Source organism: Alligator sinensis, unplaced genomic scaffold, assembly GCF_000455745.1.
Source record: "Alligator sinensis unplaced genomic scaffold, ASM45574v1 scaffold502_1, whole genome shotgun sequence".
NCBI classification, from domain to species: Eukaryota; Metazoa; Chordata; order Crocodylia; family Alligatoridae; genus Alligator; species Alligator sinensis.
In genome coordinates this window covers 1,648,294-1,672,790 of record NW_005841896.1, presented here as the reverse complement: position 1 = coordinate 1,672,790, position 24,497 = coordinate 1,648,294, and the positions used below count along the sequence as shown (strand labels likewise).

General features: G+C 39.9%; 1 protein-coding gene across 4 annotated transcripts in view; it reads right to left on the bottom strand.

The window, feature by feature from the left end:
- LMO1 (LIM domain only 1) overlaps positions 1–24,497 on the bottom strand; it is a 99,846-nt gene that overhangs the window by 56,367 nt on the left and 18,982 nt on the right. Inside the window, exon 1 of one of the 4 annotated variants that reach the window (XM_006018223.3) lies at positions 20,144–20,161. The exons of the other annotated variants lie outside the window; for them this stretch is intronic. The gene's annotated coding sequence lies outside the window, so the exon portion shown is untranslated. Of the gene's footprint in view, positions 1–20,143; positions 20,162–24,497 lie in introns of those variants that run through there. 4 annotated transcript variants of the gene reach the window in all.

The following is a 24,497-nucleotide window of genomic DNA, read 5'->3' as shown; positions in this document are numbered from 1 at the left end:
GGCCCCGATGCTGCCACATGCAGCCTGCCACAGCTCTGCCTAGTCTGCAACGGGGGCCCCTGCCAGGAAGGGGCTCATACTGCCAAACATTATGATGGGCTGCTGTCCCTACCAAGGGCCCTGCCCCCTCCTGCTGCGGTAGCCCGGAGGCACAGCCAGCCTGTAGGGCCCCTGGGGGTGGACAGGGAAAGAATTATTCTCCCTCCCTCAGTCGTCTCATGGAAGGGACAGCAGGGGCCTACTCCGCCACAGGGAGTGAGCACAGTGGTGATGGGGGGAGGGGGCCCCAACCCAGCTGCCAGTGGGGGTAGAGAGGAGACTAACTCCCCCTCCCTGCCCCCCTCTGTCTCAGGGGCCATGGTGCCCACTGTTGCAGCAGGAGGGGGGCGCAAATGGAAGACCTGGCTTGGGCCCCTGCCAGTGGGGCAGGGAGGGGGAAATTAAACCTCTCTCTGGCCAGTTCAGCCTAGACTGGCTATGCCCCCCCACAACATAGCTTCCCTGCAGCCGAGAGCACACTCTAGCACCCACAGCTCCTGGCCTGAGCAACTGCAGGCATGGGCCTGCATGTCTGTTCTGTTACAAACCAGTTCACTGTTTGCAGGTTAGACTAACCTGCAAAGGTTGAATCAATTCAGGCTCCAACTTTTTGAATGTCTGTCCCTAGCCCTTCTCAATCATTTCACTCTCTCAGGGGCGTCGCTCTCCAAATGAAACAAATGCAGGGGGCACCCCATCTATCTAATTCTGCAAGTCAGCAACAGATAGTTTCTTTGCTAGTCACACTGGTCAAAGGGTTCACAGTAGCAGCAACTTCAAGTGTCTTGTAAACCTGTGCGGGGGGGGAAGAAGGATTCCACAAATCCCACTGATATCAACTGGAGCAGCAGATAATCCATATCTGAAAAAATCAGACCATTGATTTAACAAAATATGGTTTTAGAAGACTGACTCAAAGCACTCTAAATTGTGAACACTTTGACCATTTCTTTATGTGCTTGCCCTGCCAACTCCACAATCATTTTATAATCCCTAGCAAAGATCCTGACTACCAATAAATCCCCACTTTCGATTAAGGATGGAATTAGGAGCTGGCAAGTCCTGTTTCTGCCATTGACTTGGGTTAGCCACAACATGTGGCATATCCATTTGTCCATTGGTAACATGGGAACAACAATACTTGGCTACCTCCCAGGGTGTGGTGTTGTGCTCTTTGAAAGCACTTATTAGAAGGGACTTAAATCAGGTGGGTAAACCTGGTACTTGAGCAAGGACCACTGAGTTGCAAAGAATACATTTTTAAACTCACTCAAGGAGTTGTGTAACATGATTAAAATGTTCCTCCAGTAGCTCCACCAGGAACACAGATCTAAATTTTAGCAAAACACACTATTGTCTGAAAAAGAAGTGACAAATATTAGTGGTGAAAAGGCAGTTTCTTTCCTTCTGAGTGATGGAAAGGGAATTTGCATCATAATTACAACCAAGGCTATGTAACATTACTTTTAGTTAAAACAGTAAACTACTATAATAAAAATGTACCTGGGGAATATTTAGAGAAAGCACTAATGATTTCTTCCCTAGTGGTTAATAAATTCACTTCCAGATCAATTCGTTCATGATAGAAACTTGAGAGCATAAACAGTTACACAAGCACATTAGAGTGTGTCTTTCTCAGTATAAATGATTTATTGCAATGATTAGCAGCACATAAACAATTTAAAATACAACTCTAATTAGTTTTTTGGAAGAAAAGGAGAAAAACCTTCCTGACTCTCTTTTTACATTATGTTTTACTTTTCTAAGTGTGTACTTTTTAATTAAATCCAAATGTCACAATAAATTTAAAGTGTTTTATTACCACTCTGGCTAACTAAGCCATTCATGCAAACACCCATTATATTAAACCAGATGCAGAACTGAAAATGGTTGGGGAAAAGAAGAGGAAGAAGAAAAAAAGGTAGGCAAATCATTTCTATATTTGACAAAGATTTGCACAAAAAGGTTTAAATACAATAAGATTTTTGGCAAGCATTTTCAATCTTAGCCACAGAAGCTGGTCACCTAACTGCTGTTTAATGCCATTTCCAACTTGAAAGCCCCCAAATCCATTAACCTTTCCCACTTGGAGGCAGAATTGGAAATGGGATAAACGGGGACAAATTAACTTTGTGTGGAATTTTACTACAACTTTCTACAATAAGTCAAAAGAAAAAAAATGGGGGGTGGGGCAAAAGAGGGGGAGAAAGGGGCTTTGCTATTTATTTTGCAGTATTTAAAAAAATACTTTAAGCTTTATCTTAAGGCTGGCAGCAAGTCACTTTAAATTGCAAAGACATCTGGAAACTGGTCTTCACAAAGCACCATGCTACATTAAGAACATTTTACCTGCCTTTTGTAATACAAGGCAGCTTTGGGGCTGTTGATACCAAGGGCCTGCCTACAAGGGTTATACAGCATCCACACCCTTGGAGTAGAGAGAATGGGAACTTGTAATCCTTACCTGCCCTAAGCACCTGGCAGAAGACAGCAGCAATGGAGTTCTGTACAACTTTATTCCTTGGTCAATATTTTCAGAAGGGCTCTGTTCCCACAAACAGGTGGCATGGTTTCCAAGTGAGCCCAGCTCTAATCGAGTAACTAAACCAGGCAACCATATTCTCAGCATGTTGGGTATCAAGCTCTTGAAAATGCTGGCCTTAGGTATCATGAGGGAAGCTGAAAATAGAACAAATTTGAGTCTCTGTTCCCCTTCTTCCCTTGTTTTGGTTTTGTTTTCCTAAAGGTCCCTGGGTAAGAGTGCCTGCAATGAAGGTAACTCTTTCAAATGCATTGTACTGAGTGGAGGGAAGGAACCTGGCCCCATATCTATCTCCAACAGCAGAGATGGATCCAGAACCATAATCATTTATGTGCTAGTGCGCTCTCAGCAGTTTGGCCTAAGAGGGAGAGATTTAACATCGTTCTAACAAGAGCCCCCTGTTAAAGAAAGCCTCTACAGTTATTAAAAATGTGTTAAAGAAAATGGGAACTGCACAGATAAAGCTTTTGACCTTGCTGTTCAGCATGCTCTTGAACATTTTAGCATAATTTATCTAAATTAAAAAAAAACCCAAAACACCAAATTTTAAAATGGCACCAAAAGCCCATTTTTTTAAAAGCATGATTAAAAGACAGGTCAGGGGTTGGAAATTAGTAATTACTACTACAATTAACCAAAATCAGACAGAGACAAATTGTGCATGTTACCGCAGTTCACATAAAAAAAAAGCAAATGAGACTGGAACAGAGAAGCAAAAGCCTGCAAGTTGCAGAACCACTGGTATAATTAACCTTCGCCACAGAAATGGACCTGCCATTTTAAGTCTGTAGCACTTGTTTCTAGAGGGAGATCTGCTGCTGGTTAATATCTGCAGCTATTAAGTTATATTCTTTACTGATGTTTGAATTCTCTAGTAACCAGTATTTTGATTTTTCTCTGGTCTAACATCTTCGTGCATCTCTGCCGTAGTGATATGTTTGCCCTCAATCTCTTATTTTAATAGTCCTAAAAGGGGAAAAAAAAAGAAAAGAAAAGAAAGAAAAGGACAAGAAAGGCCAACTTCTGAATATCCTTATATTGAGAGGAGGTCATTTGCCAAAAATGCCACCTGCTAGAGTCCATATTGTTTGCGTGTAAAAGCCTATTGAGAACTGCCAAGGACAGAATACAAAGGATTTCAAAAACAGATTACTTAACACTGGATGGAGACAGATATACTCTGTATGCAACTAACATCTTTCAGATGGTTTTCCCTTAGATTTTGGGGGCAGAAAATAATTTAACAATTAACACTTTGTTCTCACTTCAAAACTCAGAACTGTTCTTTGTGAGCTTCCTTGGAAGAACTTTGAAAGAGCACAGTAGGAAAGAATAGACTCACTACTGGTTTGAACTATAACTAAAATATTTTTTTTCCTTGGCCTACCCTCAGAGCTAGCACCTTCCATAAGTTGTGGGGGGAGGAGGGCAGTCTAGGTCCAATCTTGTTTAAATATCCCCATTTCTGCTCAGGCACCTAATTTCTTCTATTGATTATTTGTATATAAAAGTTATGAATATTTGTGGTAAAGTGAGGGTTTGAAGGGGTTGGAAAGCAGAACTCTCCCAAGCTGAAGAAAATCCATTTGTTTCCCTTAAATTTACAAGTGTATAAAAAGCATTTGCCATAGTAGTGCAGATTAAGGAGCAGGAGTCATTGACATTATAGGAGCTTATTACTTACACAGCAAGGCCACACATCGAACACTCCTGAATGGGTCTAATCACTTAAAAGGTATGCTGCAAACAAATATGGAAAAGGCCAAGCTAAATGTTACAAGAATGCAGGAATTTTATTTATTCAAAAATAGAGGGAGGAATAAATATTGCTCTTCTTTGCAAAGACAATTGCCATGGGATCATGCAGGAGTTCTCAAGAGAATAGGGAGGACAAACAAGACAAATCTGCACATCCTCATCCATCCATAAAACCAAGGCCCTAGAGCTCCAGAGCTGTTTCTTTTTAAAATATAGTTTACAGGCAAACTGTGCTATCAAGGGCAGTCACAGGTTTTGGCTGCTCGAAGAGAGCTTTGGTTGAGATGCATAGAAATGTCCTTTTGTTCATTTCTTCCTTTTCTTTACATCAAATCCTCTCTCTCAAATCGTGCTCACACAGGCAGACTAAATCGGTTGTGCTTCTGGCCAGCTAGCACCAGGGTGAGATAGCTAGAATGGCTCCAAACTTGTTGGCCCATGTCTTCAATAGGCTTTTCAATTACATTAGAAATGCAATCAGAAGCCATTCGTCCAGTGTTGACACACCAGAGGAGCCAAGTGCCAGACAAATGCTAGTTCTTGGTCATAGCACCATGGAGTTGTTCAAAGCATTAAGCTACATTCGTCCCCGCTTCATAAATGTACTTCAGGCCAAGGAAGAGATGATGTAAGGACAGATGGATGTCCATTAATCTCATTCTCTTTATGTTTTGTTCCTATGGAAAACATGCAAACAATTACAGATCTAACTAGTGTTTAGTTTTCCTGGGTCTCCTCAGTATAAATGATTATGCATCACTTAAAACAGCTCATTAAACAATTTAAAAGCTTTTTGGCCTTTGGACTAGTTGAAGTTACTTTTCCCTGCTTGTTTTAAAACTTGCAACCCCAGGGCCAGAGTATAATTTACTTTCATCTACTTCAATTATTTACACCAGTGATTCATCTGGAGTATAGAGGAAATTAATGGTATGTCCTCCTCTCCCACCCATTTCCTTTTTCATCTGGTAACCATGAAGAAAGGGGACATAATGCAAGTACCTCTACACACACTCCATCCTAATTAGAGAGTCTTGTTTATATTATATTCCTATTTTCAAGGGGTACTCCCTGGCTTGGTTACACATCTTTGAGCTGCATTTTAAAACAACATGGTTAATAGATCTTCCAGCACAGTGGGTTTCATTTAGTTCTCATGGTGGTCTTCCAGTTTTTATGCTTGCTTGAGGGAAACACCATCGATGGAAATACACTGTAAAATGTACCAAATTCAGCAGTGTGGAAGCACATGGTGTACATTAAAAACAAATTACATTTTGGTACTAGAAACCTGGCTAGATTAGCATTTGGTACAAATCTAGTGTGAAAAATTCTCTCAAAACCAACTTGAGCTCAAGTGTTCAGAAGTAGCAGGACCCAGTGCACTGAAGCAGACCTTGGGAGACAAGGGCTCTATTCCAAGCTCAGCCATCTCTTTGCTTCTGTTGCTACTCCAAATCCTTTGTTAAGTTAGTCTATATAAAAACTTAATTTCTTTTGGGCAAGGGACAGTTTCTTATTAAATGTACATACAGCTCCAAGGACACTAGGACTACAACCTTGATTTGGATCTCCAGGCACTACAGTAATACAACATTATGCCCTGATTTTTCCACATAATGGAAGTAGTTTAGTTCAGGACATAAAGGCCACGTCCAGATGTGCGTAGACATTTGGTTCCCTGAGGACAACTGGGGGCCAACACTGGGCTGGCCCCAGCAGCCTTACCTGGGGTCCTCCTGGGGCTGCAGCAGCAGCAATTCCACCATGCAGAGTCTAGCTAGCACTGGAGCGCAGGTTCTGCTGGCCAGGTCTGGTTTTGGGCAGCGCATATTGCCACTGTGTGCACCACTCCGTGTGTGCCATCCCTGGATATCCAGGGAACACAAAACTCCCTAAAAAACAAAAACCCCTCTGTGCTGCTCCCTTGCAGTACGGAAAACAACAAGACATACAGTACGTGGCGTCGCAGACATGTCTGTAGCACTGCATACTGCACAGCCACTCATCTGGACCCAGCCAAAGCGTCTTAAAAAATCCCAAACAAACCAACCCCAAATAGGTATTTTTCAATGTCTATCAAATAGTTACGACTATTGCTACACTGGGGAGAGATGTCCCTGACAAAGAGCAAAGACAGCTAGATAGCAGCTGCTGTCAGCAATGAACAGAGTTTGCATGAAACAAAGAGCACACAGTAGTAAGACTGCTTTTTTGCTTAAAGCAAACTGAAAGACACTTCAGCTTTTAGTACCATAAACTCTTTCAGATACTAAAAGTTGTTCCAATCGCTCAAAGTCATGAAATGCAAGGATCAGGTTGAACACTAACTCTTTTTGCACTTACATATTAATATTGTCAGCTACAATACACTTTAAATTTGTACAAGGAATTTAAGTACATAATAGTCTTTAGACTTGGCTTCATTTAATAGATATTTGTTGAGACTTAAACAAGCCAAGTTTGAATAAGTGAGATCATTACATTTTAAAATAATTATGAATATTTTATACTTAAATGGAATGAAATGAGACAGCTTGTTGTTCTAAGCCACTTCAGTTGTAAACTGATATAAGAAACAACATGGGAGTTTCCTTTCAAACCATTATGGTATCTGCAAAACTGGCTTGCTTTGTAGATCTTAACAAAAAAAAATTAAAGTTAAGTCTGAGAATTGTTTATTTTCCTTTAGTAAGCACCAACATGTACAATGAGGCTGTAAAAATCAGGAAAGCAAACTATCTAAAGGCAGGAGCAGGCAAAGTCTGGCCCAGGGACCAGATCCAGCCAGCAGTGGACTCCATTTCCCAGCGCCCCTTGCCCATGTGGTTGGGTCTGGAGACCCCAGCAGCAGCCATGCTGTGATAGCACAGGCCCGGGGTTTCTGTGGACACTGGCCCCAACAGCACTGACAGGCAGCAGCGGTGCCCGCCTCTTCCTGGTCAGGGGGCTGAGGGCAGGCTGTGCTGCAGGTGGAAGCAGGGCGGGCTCAGCTGCCACTGCTAGTGCAGGGTGAGCAGTAGTGGCAGCGCTGTTGGAAGGGGTGGCTACAGGAAATTTTGGAGTGGCTATAGCCTCTCCATGCCTCCCCCCAGCATCACCCCTGCTGGTAGGGTACGCAGCAGGGTGCGGAGCTGCTCCAGAGCCCAGCTGGGATCTTGTGGCAGTGACAGCATGATCCAGAGCCAGGGCAGAGCCACAATCTGTAGCCTGCATTGCCCGGGCAGGGTCATGCAGGCAGTGGATCATGGCTCCGAACCACACTGTCACCTCTGCAAGAAGCTGGGACACAGCCATGATCTTCTCTCTGCACGCCCCTGCCTGGAGCATTCAGGCTGCAGATTGCAGCTCTTCCCTAGCTCTGGATCTCGCCATCACCACCACAAGATCCCAGCCGGGCTCCAGAGTAGCTCTACACCCTGCTGTGCACCCTGCCAGCGCTGCTGGGGCTGGTGTCCACAGAAACCATGGCGCTATCACAATGCAGCTGCTGTTGGGGTCTCCATGGAAATCAGCCCCAGCCACATGGTCGGGGCTGCTGGGAAATAGGAGTCTGGCCAGCCGGCCAAATATGCTATTTTGCCCACCCCTGATCTAAGGAGAAGAATACATATGTGCAAGCCACACTTTCATGATTAAAATAACTTGGAAGAGACTTCAAGAATTCAGTCCCTTGCTCAAGGCAAGAACATTTCTGTCTAAACATCCCAGCCACATGTCTGTCTAACCTCCACTTAAAACTTCCAAAAAATGGGGATTCCACCACCTCTGTAGATAATCTGTCCCAGTACTTATATACCATCGCAGTCAGAAGAGTCTTCCTAATATCCACCCTAAACTTCCCCATTGCAATTTAAGCCCATTACTACTGTCAACACAGATATGTTAAGACAGCCTCAAGAGGGATTAACTTGGTGAAGGTTTCAGTTTTGTCTATGGTTAAAAAAAATCTTTTTCCTTGTGGGCATCACCAAAATAGAGATTAAGTCACAGTTAGGGACTTGAATGCATCTAAGGAGCTGGTTAAACAAGACAGCAAGCCAGGTATTCCAAGCATAAATGCTGAACTAAAAAGACAAAATAAAAAGTAAGTGTGGCATCAGTGTTGGAATAAGATATGTGTTTCAGGGGTATAGGTTGTAGTTGTGTTGGTTTAAGGACATAGGCAGACAAGGTTCTTTGAGTAAATCTAGTATCTTTTATTAGACCAACTAAAAAATAGTTGGAAAATTTCTTCTTCACAAGCTTTCAGGTACAAATGTCCTTCGTTAGGCAGAGGAACGGCATTTGTACCGGAAAGCTTGCAAAGAAGAATTTTTCCAACTATTTCAGTTGGTCTAATAAAAGATACCGGATTTACTCAAAGAACCTTGCCTGCCACAATAAGATCAACGACATTTGTTAAACTATAACATTTGATAAAAAGCAAAGACTGACAAAGAGAAACACCACATTAAAGTGCTCTGTTTATTGCATGCAAAATTAACACAATGTGTAAAGCAAAGTACACAACTGTTAAACTGCAAAGAGCCTGATACTAGTATATTTCTATTTTGGAAAAGGGACCAGACTGAGGGCTAGTAAGTCCCTGGGTATTTTTTTTTAAAGGAAAAGACACATCTTTACAATGAACTGTTCCATCTGAATCAAATGTCTACCACTTTCAAATGATATTAGAACGATCTCCTTTCCCTCCTCTCTACCCAATCAGGAAATATGGTATGCTCTCTCTAGCTTGTTCAGAGTGCTGCCTGGGCCACCTGTTCTTACCATGGTCATGGCTCCAGATACATGAATAGCACAAGGTTCTTCTGTATGCTGCACTGTAACTCTGCTTAAAGGAACACAGAAATAGCATCGGGCACAATTTAAGCTGAGATGTACACTACAGCAGTGCCTCTCTTGTTGCTCTAATTCAGAGTCTGTCAGCACTTCCATCATCTCCTCCAAAGCAAGGCTTTTATAACAGTCACAAGAGAAAAACGGCCCCAGGCTTTAGTTTGGTGTTCAGTCTCAGCCCACAATCTTTTCTTCCTTCCCTTCCATCACCTCCAGGCAATATTAGGAGGAAATCCAGAAGGGAATGGATGAGAAACCAAAAGCCCTATGTTAACTTAAATATCGAGTAGAAGGAATGCTCCTTGTTGAACAGCACTTAGATACCAACATGACAGACAGCTATAAATCCAAAACAAATTGCCTAGATGTGATAATCCTCTGTAATGGTGGTCACTAATATCTAGTTACAGAAAGATCCAAACAAAAAGCATCCAAAAAATCTAAACTTTGTTTTGAATTTCTGATCTAAAAGTTTATCCTCGATGTAGCCCACAGGCCAGATTCATCCTGTAAAGCTCTCTCTTCCGTCCTGTAGGGCTCCTAGAGGGCTCAGGATAAGCAGGAGCCAGACCCATCACCTAATTCCAGGATATAGAGTCCTTGTTGAGGACTCATTTTAGTGGCATCAGAAGTGCAAGCGATGGCTGTGTTAACTGCCATGGGTGACAGAGCTGCTGTGTCGGCTCAGGAAGCCACAGGAGTTAACAATGCTCACCCGCAATGTTATCAGAGATGGGTCCAGATCTGACTTGTGAGGAGTTCAGCAGTTTAGGTCTGGTCTAGGAGACCAAATGAGTTTGAAACCACTGACTTATACCACAGTGTCTGTTAGGTTTGGGTAAGACCTTACCCACCACTGTTTTAATGCGAGTGGAATATAACCCTAACCTACTTATTTTAACTATTTGAAAGAAAAGTGCAAGATGCAGAAGCAGAACTCAACAGGGAAATGGTAGGGAGCAAGAACTTCCTCAGGCTTGTACTTTGTCTCAGGTGAACTAATTCTCTCTTCAAAAAGTCCTTGTGGGAACTTGAACATCACTGGCTGAGTTGCAGGGCTACTGGCACTAAAATAGTTCAGTTCCCACCATCACCCTGCTGAGCACAGCTACAGAAGTGGAAATACGCTATAAGGTTCTGTTTTGAAGGACTTTAAATAACTTTGGTTTCTTTCTTTTTCTTTGCTAGTAAATGGAAACATGGTCCAGAAAACCCAAAGCTTGGGCAAGATAACGGGAGCTACAGTCAATATCAGTTGTAAGGGCATATTTTTACAAAAGAGGCTAGAAAAGTACATCCCTACGGTCTGTATGAATCATATGCATGCACCTGTATAGGTGGTTTGGACAGGGATGATCCTGCCTGTGGCAGGGGTTGGACTAGATGACCACTAGAGGTCCCTTCTAGCCCTACTTCTCAATTCCTTGACCTACATTCCCAGCATTTTTAGTGAAATTAAGCTTCTATTAGAGCAATGCTGGGCGTGCACCAATAAGCATTCTTGAAAGAGTATGTTGGATTTGCCCTGGACACACCCCAAACATCAGCTACGGGGTTTTTTTGGGGGGGGGTGGGGGGGTTGGTATTTCACACACGTGGAACACAAGAGGAAGACTGCAAGAACACATTTACCTTCATGACCCATGTCACAAGTGACCATGTCCATTCAGCTTCTATTCAACTAGATGGAGTTCACACATACTATGGTATAAAGTTACTGTTGCCATTTGAAATCAGTTCAATCAATGCTGTACATACAGAGTAGCATTTGAAATCAGTTTTAACTTAATTCTTAGCAACTAAAACTGCAAACAGTGTCCTGACCCTTGCAAGTCAACTGGAAGAACACAGTATTTGCAGAAAATCTTCAGGCTTTAATCAGACTCTCAGTGGGTTTTAAAGGGATACTACAGCATCAGTTTGTAAACATCTTTACAGTGGAAATAAAGATTACTTCTGAGCTAGCCAATTACTCAGTCCCAGAAGATGCATCATACAGTCATAATGGAATGAACTAAGAAAGAAAATTACATCTTAAAGCAGGTGGTAGCAACCTCAAACCTTGACTCAGGTGTCTGCAGCCAGCACTGTACCTCATAAGTCATAAAGTAGATTAGTTTCCTAGAAATTTGTATTGGAAAATGCCCATTTGGTCGGTCGTCTAGTCCCTTCTCCAATCAGAGCAAGATTGTTCCCAAGGGCACATAACAATGCATTACTCAAAACTGTGCACATATTAAAAGCATGCCTATAATCAGTTCAAGCTCATTCGAGAGGCAGGGATGGGATTTAAAAAACAACAGAACTCCTCTTTTAGTGACCCATTATGTTTGGTTTGTCACATCGTTGCAAAGGTGAAAAAAGAAAGCAGTCGACGGAGCAGTTTCCAGTAACACAAACACACTGTAAATGAGCCAAAATTCAGGGGAAAAAAGTTGACGAAACGGAGTAGAGGAAGTAAAAGAACATTAGTGAGTTGAGCACTGAGACTTCACTTCAGACACTACCATTAAGCAATCTCTTTTTGCATTACTTTACAAATTCATTTTAGCATTCAAAGTCACTGCACTTTATTTTGGAGAGAGATAATTACTGACTTTAAAAAAAAAAAATCAGTTATTTACTCTGGAGCTATTACAAACTAATGTGTAACGGACATCACCTGATGGGCCACAAAGGCTCTAAAGGCTTTAATAGCCTCACAGGTCAAGACCTATTTGAAGGCTTTAGGGTTTGTGGATCATTGATCCCAAATAGAGCACTGCAGGCAGCACCTGCACAGCAAGTTGCATGCATAAAAGCCTTATGTTTTGTGAAAGGCTGCAGCTTATGCATTTTAACACAAAGACCTACAGAAACAGTTTGCATGTCCCTAAATTTTATGTCACCTGCAAAGCTGTGTTTTAATAAGCATCCTTCAAAAACCATGGGGGCGTGGGGAGGAAACCGTCTCCTTTGCCATATTTTGCCTTTTTTGGTTTTTTGGCAAAAGCAGTCAAATGAAGTAAGAATAGGAAAAATTACTGTTTTTTTCTATTAAGTTAAGGTACTCTCAGGTAGGGATCTGACAGGCAGATTTTCCAGTAAAAATGAATTTTCATGAAAATAGAAGTTTTATATGAAAACAACAACATATCCTCTACAATATGGCATAAATTCCCCTTCTAGAACATCTAGATCAACAATCATGGCGAAGAAAAATGTAGAGTTTCTCACAAGGATGAAACTGAAAAAGAACAGTGCAAGCGTTTGGTTCTCTGTCCCATTATTTGGACCAGAAAACCTACTGGGGAGTTTTCAGAGTGACAGAGGGCCATCACTTAGCATTTAAAGAGCAACATTCACATTGTAGAAAGGTAAATTCAGTAGGTTTGGGGATCACTCTGTATGCTCTAAAATAGAATAAGTGATGAACAAATGCATCTTAAAAATGAGATGTCTGATATTCATTCCCCCCATCTCTCCCAGCTCCAGGAGCTGAAAGTTACCATATTTTTTCCTCCTCAAGGGAAGGCTACCTGGGGATGGGAAGCAGCAGGTTTTTAAAATTTATTTCCCAAGATAGAACACTGGCCCAAATTCAGTTTTCTGATAGACATAATATTGAGAGGTATGGTGTTTTTATTAATGATTTTTCAGATCCTTCTATTCATGTGCATGTGAAAACAAATACAGGTCACTATTCAAAGCTTAATTTAGAGATGCTTCGATGTATGACAGATTACTTAAGGGGGAAAAGGTTGAGAAATAGTGAATGCGTCTGAAAGACGAGACAGATGGTTATCTTACCTGCTATGGAACCCTAAGGTAGTCATCTGCCAATCAAAATTATTAGTTCATACGAATCTCTTTAGAATTTAATTGTTAAAATATATTCTTGGAATATATGCAACGTAGATTTTCTTTTTTAAAACAGAATTGTATGCAGGGCAGAAGGACCATTACACTAATATTAAAATGTCAGAGGTTTAAGCTTGTGTTGGTTTAGTCATAAGTTACCAACAACCACTGATGGCAGACATAAAGCCTTCCTTAAATTATTAAGCATAAAAACAGCAGACTGTAATATTTTGCTAAACTGAAGTACAGACACAGACAAAGATGTCATTTCAATATTTGAAACCGGCAAGTTTAATTTAAAATAAGAGCAAACCAATAAGCTCAGAAAATAGCAATGTGTGAGAGGAAAATTACACTGCTAGAGAAAAAAAGTGGAAAGACTTAAGAAATTTATAAAAGTAATCTCCAAGTGGAAATTAGAAATCAACCCCTAGAAACAGAATAACACAAAAGAAATATTACTGTCCACTTTCTAAATCAATATAACACTGCTACACGACAGAATTACCATGGTAACTCAAGTAAAAAGAATAAAGCAATTCTTATTATTTCAAAATAAAATCACAGCCTGAAGCCCAGCTTTTATTACAACTGCTGATAGATCGCTGGCTTGTATTTATCTGAAATATTGCTTTTCAATCAGTTATTTTATGAATGTACAAATTTCACTGAGCAGCCAACTTAAAGAGTGCATGTTAAAAAAAAAAAAAAAAAAAAAAGAAAGCCAATGAAATCGATTATACCTGAACATAAACATTTTTAAAGTGGCAGTTCTGTTACATTTTCTACTTAATCCAAATTAAAGAGAGAGATGTAAGAACAAAGAAAAGGAAAAAAAAAAAAAAAAAAGTTAAAGCTTCTTCAGTCTCTAAATTCCTGCACATGGATTCTTAGGCCTTCCAAAAAAAATACAAACCACACACATCCTAAGTATTCTAGCAGTCACACAAGGACACCATTTTTGCACGTAAGGGCTATACATCTATTCTCTTGTGGTCAGAATACAAGAAAACATTGACTAAACAAAAAGTTACTCAAGGATGTTTTGACTTGCCCTGCTGGATACTTTAGAGATTTAAACTCCTGTTTGTACAGTGTGGGAAATGCATCAAGGGTAGGACACTAGTCTGCATTAGACATTAAGACCATTCTAAAAGCAGAGCTCAGATAAAGTTCCCTCACGCCTTCAAAGCTGGTGTTCCTTGTGCTAATGTGCTTAAAAGGTGGCAAGCCAGCAGGTTACCTTCTGCTCCCCTCCCCCTCAGATGTTCAAAAGAACATCGATCAGGAACTGAAAGCAACAGTTCTCTTAAAAATAGCAATGCTTCCTACCACCCCCTGCCATTTTTCAACAGAGGAATAAATCTTTCAGGCTTGTTGAATATGCAGAAGTTTTAACTAGGGCAGGGGTAATGATGGTAGCAACCCTGCAAGTTTCACTTTGACAACCACTGCCTAAAGAAATGTTAGGCCACAGCTATAAAGCAGCACCAGCTACCGCACAATACCACATTGCACTATAACCATGTCAGGATATTTTTGTAGACCATGTAGGCAAGAAGTGTTTTGGAACTTGGCATTTCCATGCATGGAAGAAAAACGCGTTCTAGAAGAGTTCTCTCTTTTTTTTTTTTTTTTTTTTTTAGCCTTCAGAGTGGGGGTTAGGGGGCAAGTCATCAAATGGATCCAACTTTTGTGATGCCCAGAAATAGACTAACCTAGTGGTAACCTAAGCACACAGGACAACGTTGTAACTCTATCGTAAACTCAGCGAGAAGACGTACTATCTCAGCAAGAGACTAGAAAAGGAGAATTACTAATAATAAAGTGGCTTCCAGTCTTGTCATGGACTAGCGGGCCTAACTAATCTGTTCTGCACCTGGTCAGGGGAGCCAAGGCCATTCAAACTCTTCTTCCCCACTTACCACACCCCATCTATTTTGCTCACAACAGAGAGTAGTGAGGCCCACAGCCTCTGTTCTCCTTCACCATGACTGAAGTGACCATTTGAGCAGCTTCCACTCACCTGAGCAGTAGAGCCAGTGCTGTGTAGCCAGAGACATCTAGACTACCCTAACTAGGGTACTTGAATTTCACTTTTTAAAACCTCCCTGCTATCTCTGGTTTAGGTACATCATAGAATCATAAGAAAGTAGGGCTAGAAAGGACTTCACAAGGTCATTTAGTCAATTCCCTTGCTCAAGGTAGGATCATCTCTGACTAAACAATTCCACTCGTGCATCTGTAACCTGCTCTTGAAAGTTTCCACAACTTCTCTAGGAGAGGTGTACTGTACTGTGGAGTACGGTACAGATGACCGATATGCTGTAAGAGCACCGAAAGAGCCTCTATAAAGATTCAGTCTATCACAATCGGATTTTAAAAGAAAGATGGGTATAACGTGTCAGTACATTGTGCCTTCATTTCACCATCTGTAAAATGGGTCTAATAAACCGATGTATTTTGGAAGAAATTCCTTTATGTTGGCAAGACCTCTAGGAATGTAAAGTGACAAAAATGTGTCTTCACAAGACAAATACTAAAATGAATCTTAAGCCACATGGCAGCTGTCCTTTGTATTAAATGTTTATTTGTTCTTACTGCATCATGTCCACATCCTCTCAAAGTCAAGTGACTTATTAGTACTGTGATACAAAAGTAACATTACTCCCATTAAAGCAGATCAAGAATCGCAGTAGTACTCAGGTCTGTCCAAAGATGCATGCTGTGCTGTTGTGTACTAAGAGTCCCTATAAAAATTCAGTCTATTACAATTATGTTTTTAAAAGGAAGATAGAAACAATACAGCCTTAATTTCCACATGGACTGCTTGGAGGTCCTACTATACACTCAAACATATGGTATCTATTTGTATTTAGAACAATCTTTCTGGAGTCTTTAAAGCAGCTGATGTCTCAAGCATACACAGATTAGAGAAAGGGCAGGAGACAGAGGAGAGAAAAAAAAGTCCTGTTCTGTCTGACACACTGAAATAGGACACTCTAAACTGCACTTAGTGTTCCTTTAAATGAAAAATGGCTAAAGTAGTAGGTTGCAGAGAAAGAGACACTAAGTAGAGATAGTTAAAGAGTTTTTATTCAAATAAAGTCTTGCCCCAGGAGATGGAAGAAGCCTGAAATATGTTGATTTAGATTTACATGCATTAAAAGCATCAGTGTGACACTTTTTGTAGAAGAAAAAAACCCAACCTTCGTTGTTATACATGACAAAACAGCAACCAAATGTTTGCTTTGATCCCAGCGCATAAAGGGTGAAGCTTTTAGGCAAGGAGCGGCAGGTGATCTCAGCTCTTCTGCAAGTCCTAATGCTCCTAAAAGCCACTCTTCCAGTTTCTGTAATTGGGCATCAGTAGTTAATGTAGTATTGACTGCATTACATGCTCCTGTGCATCCTCTCACTAATGCCAATTGCATCACCTTGTACATTTACCATATTGCTTAGCCAATAGCTGTTAAAAGCAATCCAAATCATGAATCATATAGGAAACTTTTAGCAAGACACGACATCCAAAGGAGACAATTTACAGTTGAGTTAATCTGGGTACATTAGTGAGACATGGATTCAGGAAGACAGACCAATTTATGTTACTTTAGTTTTACCCTTTATTGGTTTGTATAGGCAAATGAATGGAAGGGCACGGAGTAAAAACAGATATAAAGAGAGTCCTTTTCAAAACAGAGCTGCATTCTGTGCAGACAGGTCAAAGGGTTTGAGACTGATGCCTACTACAGCCTTTCATATCCATAACAAGGTACTTAGAGAAATCATTTTCCATAAAGGAGGATAAAAAATGAATATATAATGGATTCTATAATAATAAATAACGTTAAGTATCCCTAACTATAAACATATTAGGTAGGACTGAGATGCCAGGATTATCTGAGACATATACAACACCATCCATCCTTGAAGTTCCTTTCAAACATCTTCAGGAACAACAATGGGATAACGAAGCCCACAGAGTAGTTGATCTTTGTTTATTCGTTGAAAAACTCTTCGAAGTAGAAAACATAACTCCACACTGGCTAGATACTATTATGAACCTTCTTGAGCAGATGCCACAATCTTGAGTAAAGGGTCCCCTTTCAGAAGCTGCTTTAAACATAAAGACTGAGCAAAGATGGCTTTATTGAGGATGGGATTTTTATTGGGGGTGGGGAAGGGGGTAGGGAGGAGGGGTGGTTTTCGGTTCTGGGGACTTTACCTGCCACAACTGAATGAAACTAGATACTACAAGAATGACTACAATAGCTGATCCACACTAACTAAAAGGTAGAACCAGCCTAGAAATAAAACAGGTAGCAGGTGACATGGATCTGGAAGAACACTCTCTCACTAGGTGTTTGTCAAGAACAAACAGTAAATTGTAGTGATATACCTCAAGTTTTAAAAGTGCCATTCTGCTCTTCTGTCCAAGCTCCATAACGACAAAAAAAGTTCAGACTGGATAGAGAGGCAATGCTGAAATGTGAGGTGCACCATCTAGTGTGAGCCATCAATAAATTGCAAGTTGGGGAACAAATGGAGAACTGAATACCTGTCTGAAGTATTACAAGTGGAAAACAAATTGCACATTTTAAATAATCCAGAATACTTGGTTCTCTAAGCACTGTTTCACAGTTCCCCTTTGAAAAGGTTGCATACACAGGGAAAGTGCCAAAACAAAACATTTTCACTAGCTGATCAATTTAAACAGCTGTGGTAAAGCTGCAGTCACTGGCACCATCATTAACAATTTAAAGCATGGCTGCTTTTGTCTTCCTTCCCAGTTACATTCTCATTATGCTTTTTTTTTATTTATTAGAAATGCAGTCCTCTGGAATACATTTCTATATCTCAGACCCATAATAAACCAACTAGGAACATCCCTGGCTTTGCCCCAAGTGGATGTTTACATGGGGAGGTGCATAATTGTTAAATTTTGAACCAGATTCTCTTCACTCACTCATACATATGCATGAATCTTACACTTTTCTCTTTTAGGAACAGAGCATAATTGTTGAAGCCCACAACTACCTAGCATTCATTTAGCTTCCCAGAGACATCTTTTCAAGTTTGATCAGCAAGATTACAACTCTAAATACCAAAAGAAAAGAATTCACCAGTGATCATTCAAATAAATTCCTTTGTACAAATGCACATTATGCAGCTCATAGATACTGTTGAACAAATTTTATTTGCAAAAATTTTCACAACAAGATAAAAACTTTTGTGTTTATATATTTGTGGAAGCGATACCCAATGCCAGTCTTGAAAACTTTTTGTGGACCTGGGAGTTAAGCGGGAAAGAGACCCACACACATTAACAGTCAGTAGAGCATTCACAAGCCATGAATAAGCCAAATTGTAAGTCTACTTTGTGGAAAAGTGTTATAGCTCTCCCCTTTTCCCCTCAAGTTACTAGTGAATAGGTGCTACATTTACTGAATAAATCACTCCCTATGCACAGTTTACCACACTGGAAATGGGGTGACAATTTTTATGCTATCTAAAATAACATTTCTGTGTTCTAAATGATGACAGTTCTGTACAGTTTTAAAAACATATAGACCCATTAGAGTTTTACTGTTTGGCAGTTTGCAATATCTGTAGCGTATTCTCTCCTTTTACCCCACCATGCTTAATGCCATTATTCTGATTTGAATTGATTTAAAATAAAATATCTTATTTGCCATAAACTTTCATAGGCTTTACCAAAGATAAAATGCTTTAAAAGGTGCACTCAGTACTAGTGCTAGAAGAGTACTTATTCTTTAGTAGCACTTTGATAGTTTTCCAATGAAAGCTAACTTTGCTGTAGGCCTAATTATTTGGCCTAGGTTAAACAAAACTTTGAACAGGAAATTCACATTTACAAATAGTGCACAACTGTCTCTAGTGTCTCTAAATCTGAAAAAAACCTAAAAAAGCTTCCAAATGAAATCAATTAATCCGCCAACCATGATAAATTTCTTAACCATTTAAGAAACATATTTCAGACTCTTCTGTGACCCTTTATCGCCAGACCTAATGGATTACTTTATTAATAATGCACTGCTCTTAAAAGGAATTTTTTTTGAAGATTCTACACTGTAAGAAGAGTCTCTTAAGAGTGGCTACAGCAAACAGATTGATATTTTATTATCTTTCACGAATACAACATAAAAATTGAATACCAACCGAGAAGAAGATAAATTCTGTTGCCCTTACTATGTATCCAGCATAATTTTATTGTGTTCAAAGCACAATTAAAGCTAAATAACTTCCAAGATTCAGTCTTTCATCTTCTGTCTCACCCCCAAAGCTGGAGAACTGTTTCCAACTTGTTTTAAACAAATAATATGCCTTGAAAACAATGGTCCCATAGGTCCCAAGAGCACCTAGAAATGATGAACAACAAAGGTTTGAAAAGAAGCCTGGCTACTGTTTTTTAATAACCTATCGCAGCAGACAATAGTGATCTTGATTGCATGGCAGGAGTGTAGCTATAAAACATAATTTGCTGCTATTAGAAGTGTAGACTTCTCTATTTCCATTATGGATGGGCAACTACTTCCATGAATTTAAGAATGTAAACATTGAGAACCATGGAACTCGAACCAGACTTAACTCTTTTTGCATTCATTAAATAAAGTGGAGAGCATTTTAAAACCAACTTGTCAGCTTTCACCTGATGCCGAGTTTGCCAATTCCTATGGAAGGAAGTTCTCCTAGAACAGGCTGTACTAGGTTATCCTACCCCGTAAAATTTGGGCAAAATCTGATCTTTTCAGTGCCTACTGGAATCCCACCTTGTACAAATGTATTGATCAAGTCACACACTACTCTCACCAGATACTTGCTTTCTTGTCTTCAGCTCCCAGCAGCACTACAAGTTTTTATTTATATATAGTCACTTCTGTGCATTTCTGTTCATGCTACTTCTGTGCTTTTAACTGCACCCACAGTTTCACATGTACTCTTCAAGATCTCGATCGTTTCCTTTCAGGATTCCAAACAAGACCCACTGCAATTAAAATTTAGACTGCAGGCAGCATGACTGGCCCTCCCCGTAACTATACATGCAACTCCACCAACAATGAAAATATCAGTCCTTCACCACCAGAAGATCCAGAATGTTTTTACCCTTGGAATGAGGTGACTTCTAGGAGGATGTGACGTTTGTTTGGGATTTGGGGTTTGTTTGTTTTTTCCTGTAGTGGACACAGGAAGCCACGGAGTGATGAGTCCAAGGGAAGGTTCTAGATAGAAGGGAAGAGAGCAAGTAAGCATGTGCAAGTAGCAACTTTAGGAATTTAGTATTAGATAATCAGGATGACAGTGAAATTCTACATGCCATGTTGGCAGAAAGAGACACTGCTGTTTTCACTTGACACTCATTTCCCGTATCCCTCCTTGTCTGGTCCTTCAGTAAACCTGTCTGGGAAATTTGCCATTTCCTTTTTTAGTATCATCAGCAATATATGGAACACTCTTTTCCCCTCTGATGGCACTATTTCCTATTAAGCTTGTATGCGATCTATAGCTACCTTGATATTGTCCTTACAGACATCCATATAACAGTAGTGTCCTGCATGGATTGTCATGACCTGATCCTGTTCCAGATGTGCAGCATTTCACACATTCATTTATAAAATGAATCCATGGCTCTATTCTCCTGGCTGGAGTCCTATGTCACCAGTTATTCTTTTCATAGGGTTTGCAGAAAGGAGGTGGAAGATGCACCTTTATTCATAGTATCATAGTGGGGTCCCTCCAGGCTTGGCAATCTGGTGACTGTGGCAAACAGAAAATCTGATCTCTTTAACTAAGTCAGAACATCTTGCTATTAAAGTTTTAAAAAAGTTTTTGTGGCCCTATTTCACCATTGGGTGAAATATTTTGATGCCCAACCGAGAGATTAATTCTCCTTATGCTTTCCTCCTAACATATGTGAATATTGTTGGATTATCGACTGATGCTTCAACACACAGAGGAAATTAAGACACCCAGTTGCACTTGCTAAATATTTTAAGAGTGTCCAGATTAAACTACTCCTACAGGTACAGCCACGGTGCATAGACATCAAACCTGGCTTGGTTTTTTGTTGCTTCTATGTTGTCTGCTTATTAAAAAAAACAAACAAACAAAACTCCTGTTAACCGCTTACTTCAAATCTAGTTTCAAATGCTGTAACATTTGCTGCCATGCTAGCCTTTGATTTCTTTAATAGGTCTCCTTACTGTGGGGGGGGGGGGGGGAAAGAGGAGGTTGCCATTCTTGAACTATCAAGCCCTTGCTCATTGACTGGTCTGTCGTAAAGGTCCACATACTAGAATAGGCAATGTAAATGCAAGGTGGGAGACTTAATTTGCTCTATTTAACTTATTCAACTCCTATTTTTAATGTGTGGTACCCATAGTTCTATGCTGTTGGGTACTGGCACTAGGATTAAATGTGTTCTGACAACTGCTTTCGCACACGTAAAAAAAGTGTGATTAACATATTCTTTAATATTTGATTTCAAAGACACTGTCTGGTTACTATAACACGTTATGCAAAAGGCAACTTTTTTCCCCCCCACATGACTTTCATGGTTTCTCTTAGTGCATTTCATGCCACAAATGCCTATTACTAAGCTGTTCCTTATTGTTAGCAAAGATCACAGCGAGGATAAGCTGCAGCATATTCCTAATTATTATTATTATGCAGATTTCTTTTTTTTGTTGTTGCTTCAAGCATTACTTGCACATACTTGAAAGTTTGATCCCTACACAACCCATTACCAATTTTATGCAGGTAATAGCACTGCCTCAAAACACAAATAATTAATTTGGGCTATGTTGCATGCTGTACCATCGTTGTATACTAGATTTCTGAGTGCAAGTGTGAACTGAAAAGGAAGATTTAACGAGATGCAGGAGAAGCTTCTTTTGTTTAGAAGAAAAAAAAAAATTAAAAAACCTTAAAAAGCAGCACACCACGTGTGGTCCAATAAAAACCCACAAAAAAAAGCCAGCCAGCCAAACATGTCTTATTCACAGGAAGGTTACAAGAGGAGCCTTATGCCTCTAATAAAGTAAACTCAACTTTACTTAAGTAAATTTAACTTAAGACTGCCAAAAAAAAAAAAAAAATAACTGAGCACCTTTGAGCACTGAGCTGCTTCAAAGCCTTTGAAATCCAGTCAGCTTAATTTGTTTTTTCTAGCATAAGCAATACTCAGCCACTTAGTCCCAGCCATCTGCAAGGTTGATCCAGAAGATGTCTAACAGATGCTTCGGACCTACTTCATTTTAAGTTCTAATATGGTTACAAGAAAACTGATGAGAATCAATACAAAACTGAAATTTCTAGTTCAAAATATCAGGATTCCAACTCAACTATTACAGCATTGCTAAGAATGCACATGCATGTTATACCTGTAACAAGTGACATGATGATTTTTCTATTCAGAGACAAGACTTCATGAATGATCATAAAAAACACAGAAGAATCAGATAAAGCTTGATGGAGGGGTTGTGTGCGTGTGTGTGTAAAGCAGCAGAAAAATCGTGGTGAAAAATTCCACACACATTTTATCCACCACACCAAGCATGTCAAGCTGAGGTTGGAGTGCTTGCATGCCACTCCATAAATAAGTCTAAGTAGCTTGGTGCTTGCAAACAAGCTGAAGTGAACTGATCATGTAAAATAAATTATATTGAGTGATGGCAGTCCTCCAAATACATGAGAAAAGGCAATGCAAACAAAGCTGAAGCTAAAAATGTAGACCATAATTTTAGATATTGTTTTCAATGTTGAGAGACTTCACCATGACAATTACCCAACCGTCTGGTTCAAAGTCACTGAGAGGCTGTTTTCTTTGCTTTTTTAATATTAACAAACAAACAAAACAAACTTTCCCTCTTCTAGTTGTTTCTCCAGTAGATTAACTTCATTTTGACGCCAGAAGCTAGACACTGGGGGTGACGGGGAATCATCCCCTTTCAGCTTATTTGAACTGGTTGGGTTTCTGTATTATTAGTGTTACATGATTAATATCAATTTTGACAGGAAAAAAAAATAAGGCATTTTGAATTACAAATGGTATGTGTTTAAAAAAAAAAAAGCGCACAACACATGTAACGCACACCCAAGTAATAAAAAAAATGCTGCCAAAGTGTTAAACAACATAGGGTTCCACATAGAACAGAGAAAACCTGAATGGCTCTCTCTGTCCGTAGACATGAAGAAATTCAGCACTTCTCTGCCTCCAAATGACAGCTGCCTGTGTCTAACTTTCCAGCTGTTCAAGACCTGTCCACATAGATTAACATGCTAAAAGCTATCAGAATGTACACTACCTAGCAGCAGATAGTAGTGGAGAGAACAATTAAGTTACCCATTTATAAAGTGAATAAGAGAGAAAAATTAGTGACTAACATCTATCTAAAGCGAGTTTGGCATTTTGAAAGTCAAATATGGACTTTGTTGGTATCTCTTCAATTAAAACACATAAGTACCTCCAAAATGCTGTTAGAAGCAGTGAAACTTGTAGGGAAGTCTGACTGACTAAAGGGAAAGCTTAAGAAGCATCCCACCATGCTTTCAAGGTATGAACTATTACATCTTAGATTCAAAGAGCTTGTTCTATGTACTGCATGAAATGTATGTCTAAATACAAGTTCTCCTTTTTGCAGGCACATCAGGACTAGTTCAGCGGGAGGTTGCACAAGACCTGCCAAACAATATCATCTTGTCTGAAAACTTGTGATCAACCTTACCACAGTCTTCCTAGAAACTACCACTCACAGAGCAGTTCTGTCATCTGGCCAAGAGCAAGTGGCATTCAGATGAGGATCATGAGTCTCTCTCTACCTTGTTCTAATTACTAAGAGACACTGCCTTAATATGATCAAGGACTCTAAAATTGTCCCACCGATTCCTTTTCTTTTATAAAGGACCAGTTAGCTTTAAAAAAAAAAAAAAAAAAAAAAAAAAAAAAAAAAAAAAAAAAAAAAAAAAAAAAAAAAGAATAAGAAGCACATGCCAGGTCCTAAACTTAGTCAAGTTGCCCTTCAGCTTCTTCTATTAGAAGATTCCCTCCCTACTGAATCACACCTCTCCCAGTTCGAGAGGAGTAAATTCTCACAATAAGCCAATGCTTCCTTGCCAGAGCAGTTTAGCGGGCCTATTAGCTTATTGTCATTATGTTTATAGCTATGAAGAAGAGCAGTAAACGGGAGATATTAAACACGTAAATTAAAAAGACCCAGATGGCATGCAGTGGGAAGAGAAGTCTCCAAATTAGATTTACAAAGCTACCAAAACAAGTGGGCAGAAATGGACCACAAAGAAGAACTGTTTTGTCATTCACAGAGAAGAAAAATCCAAATGGAATTAATATACGTATACATATCAGCTCATGCCATGTCCTTCAACAGAGAACCCTGAAGTAAACCCTTCTAGACTGGTTCACTTTTCAGTTTTCAGCAATGCTTGGGGGGGGGGGGGGGGG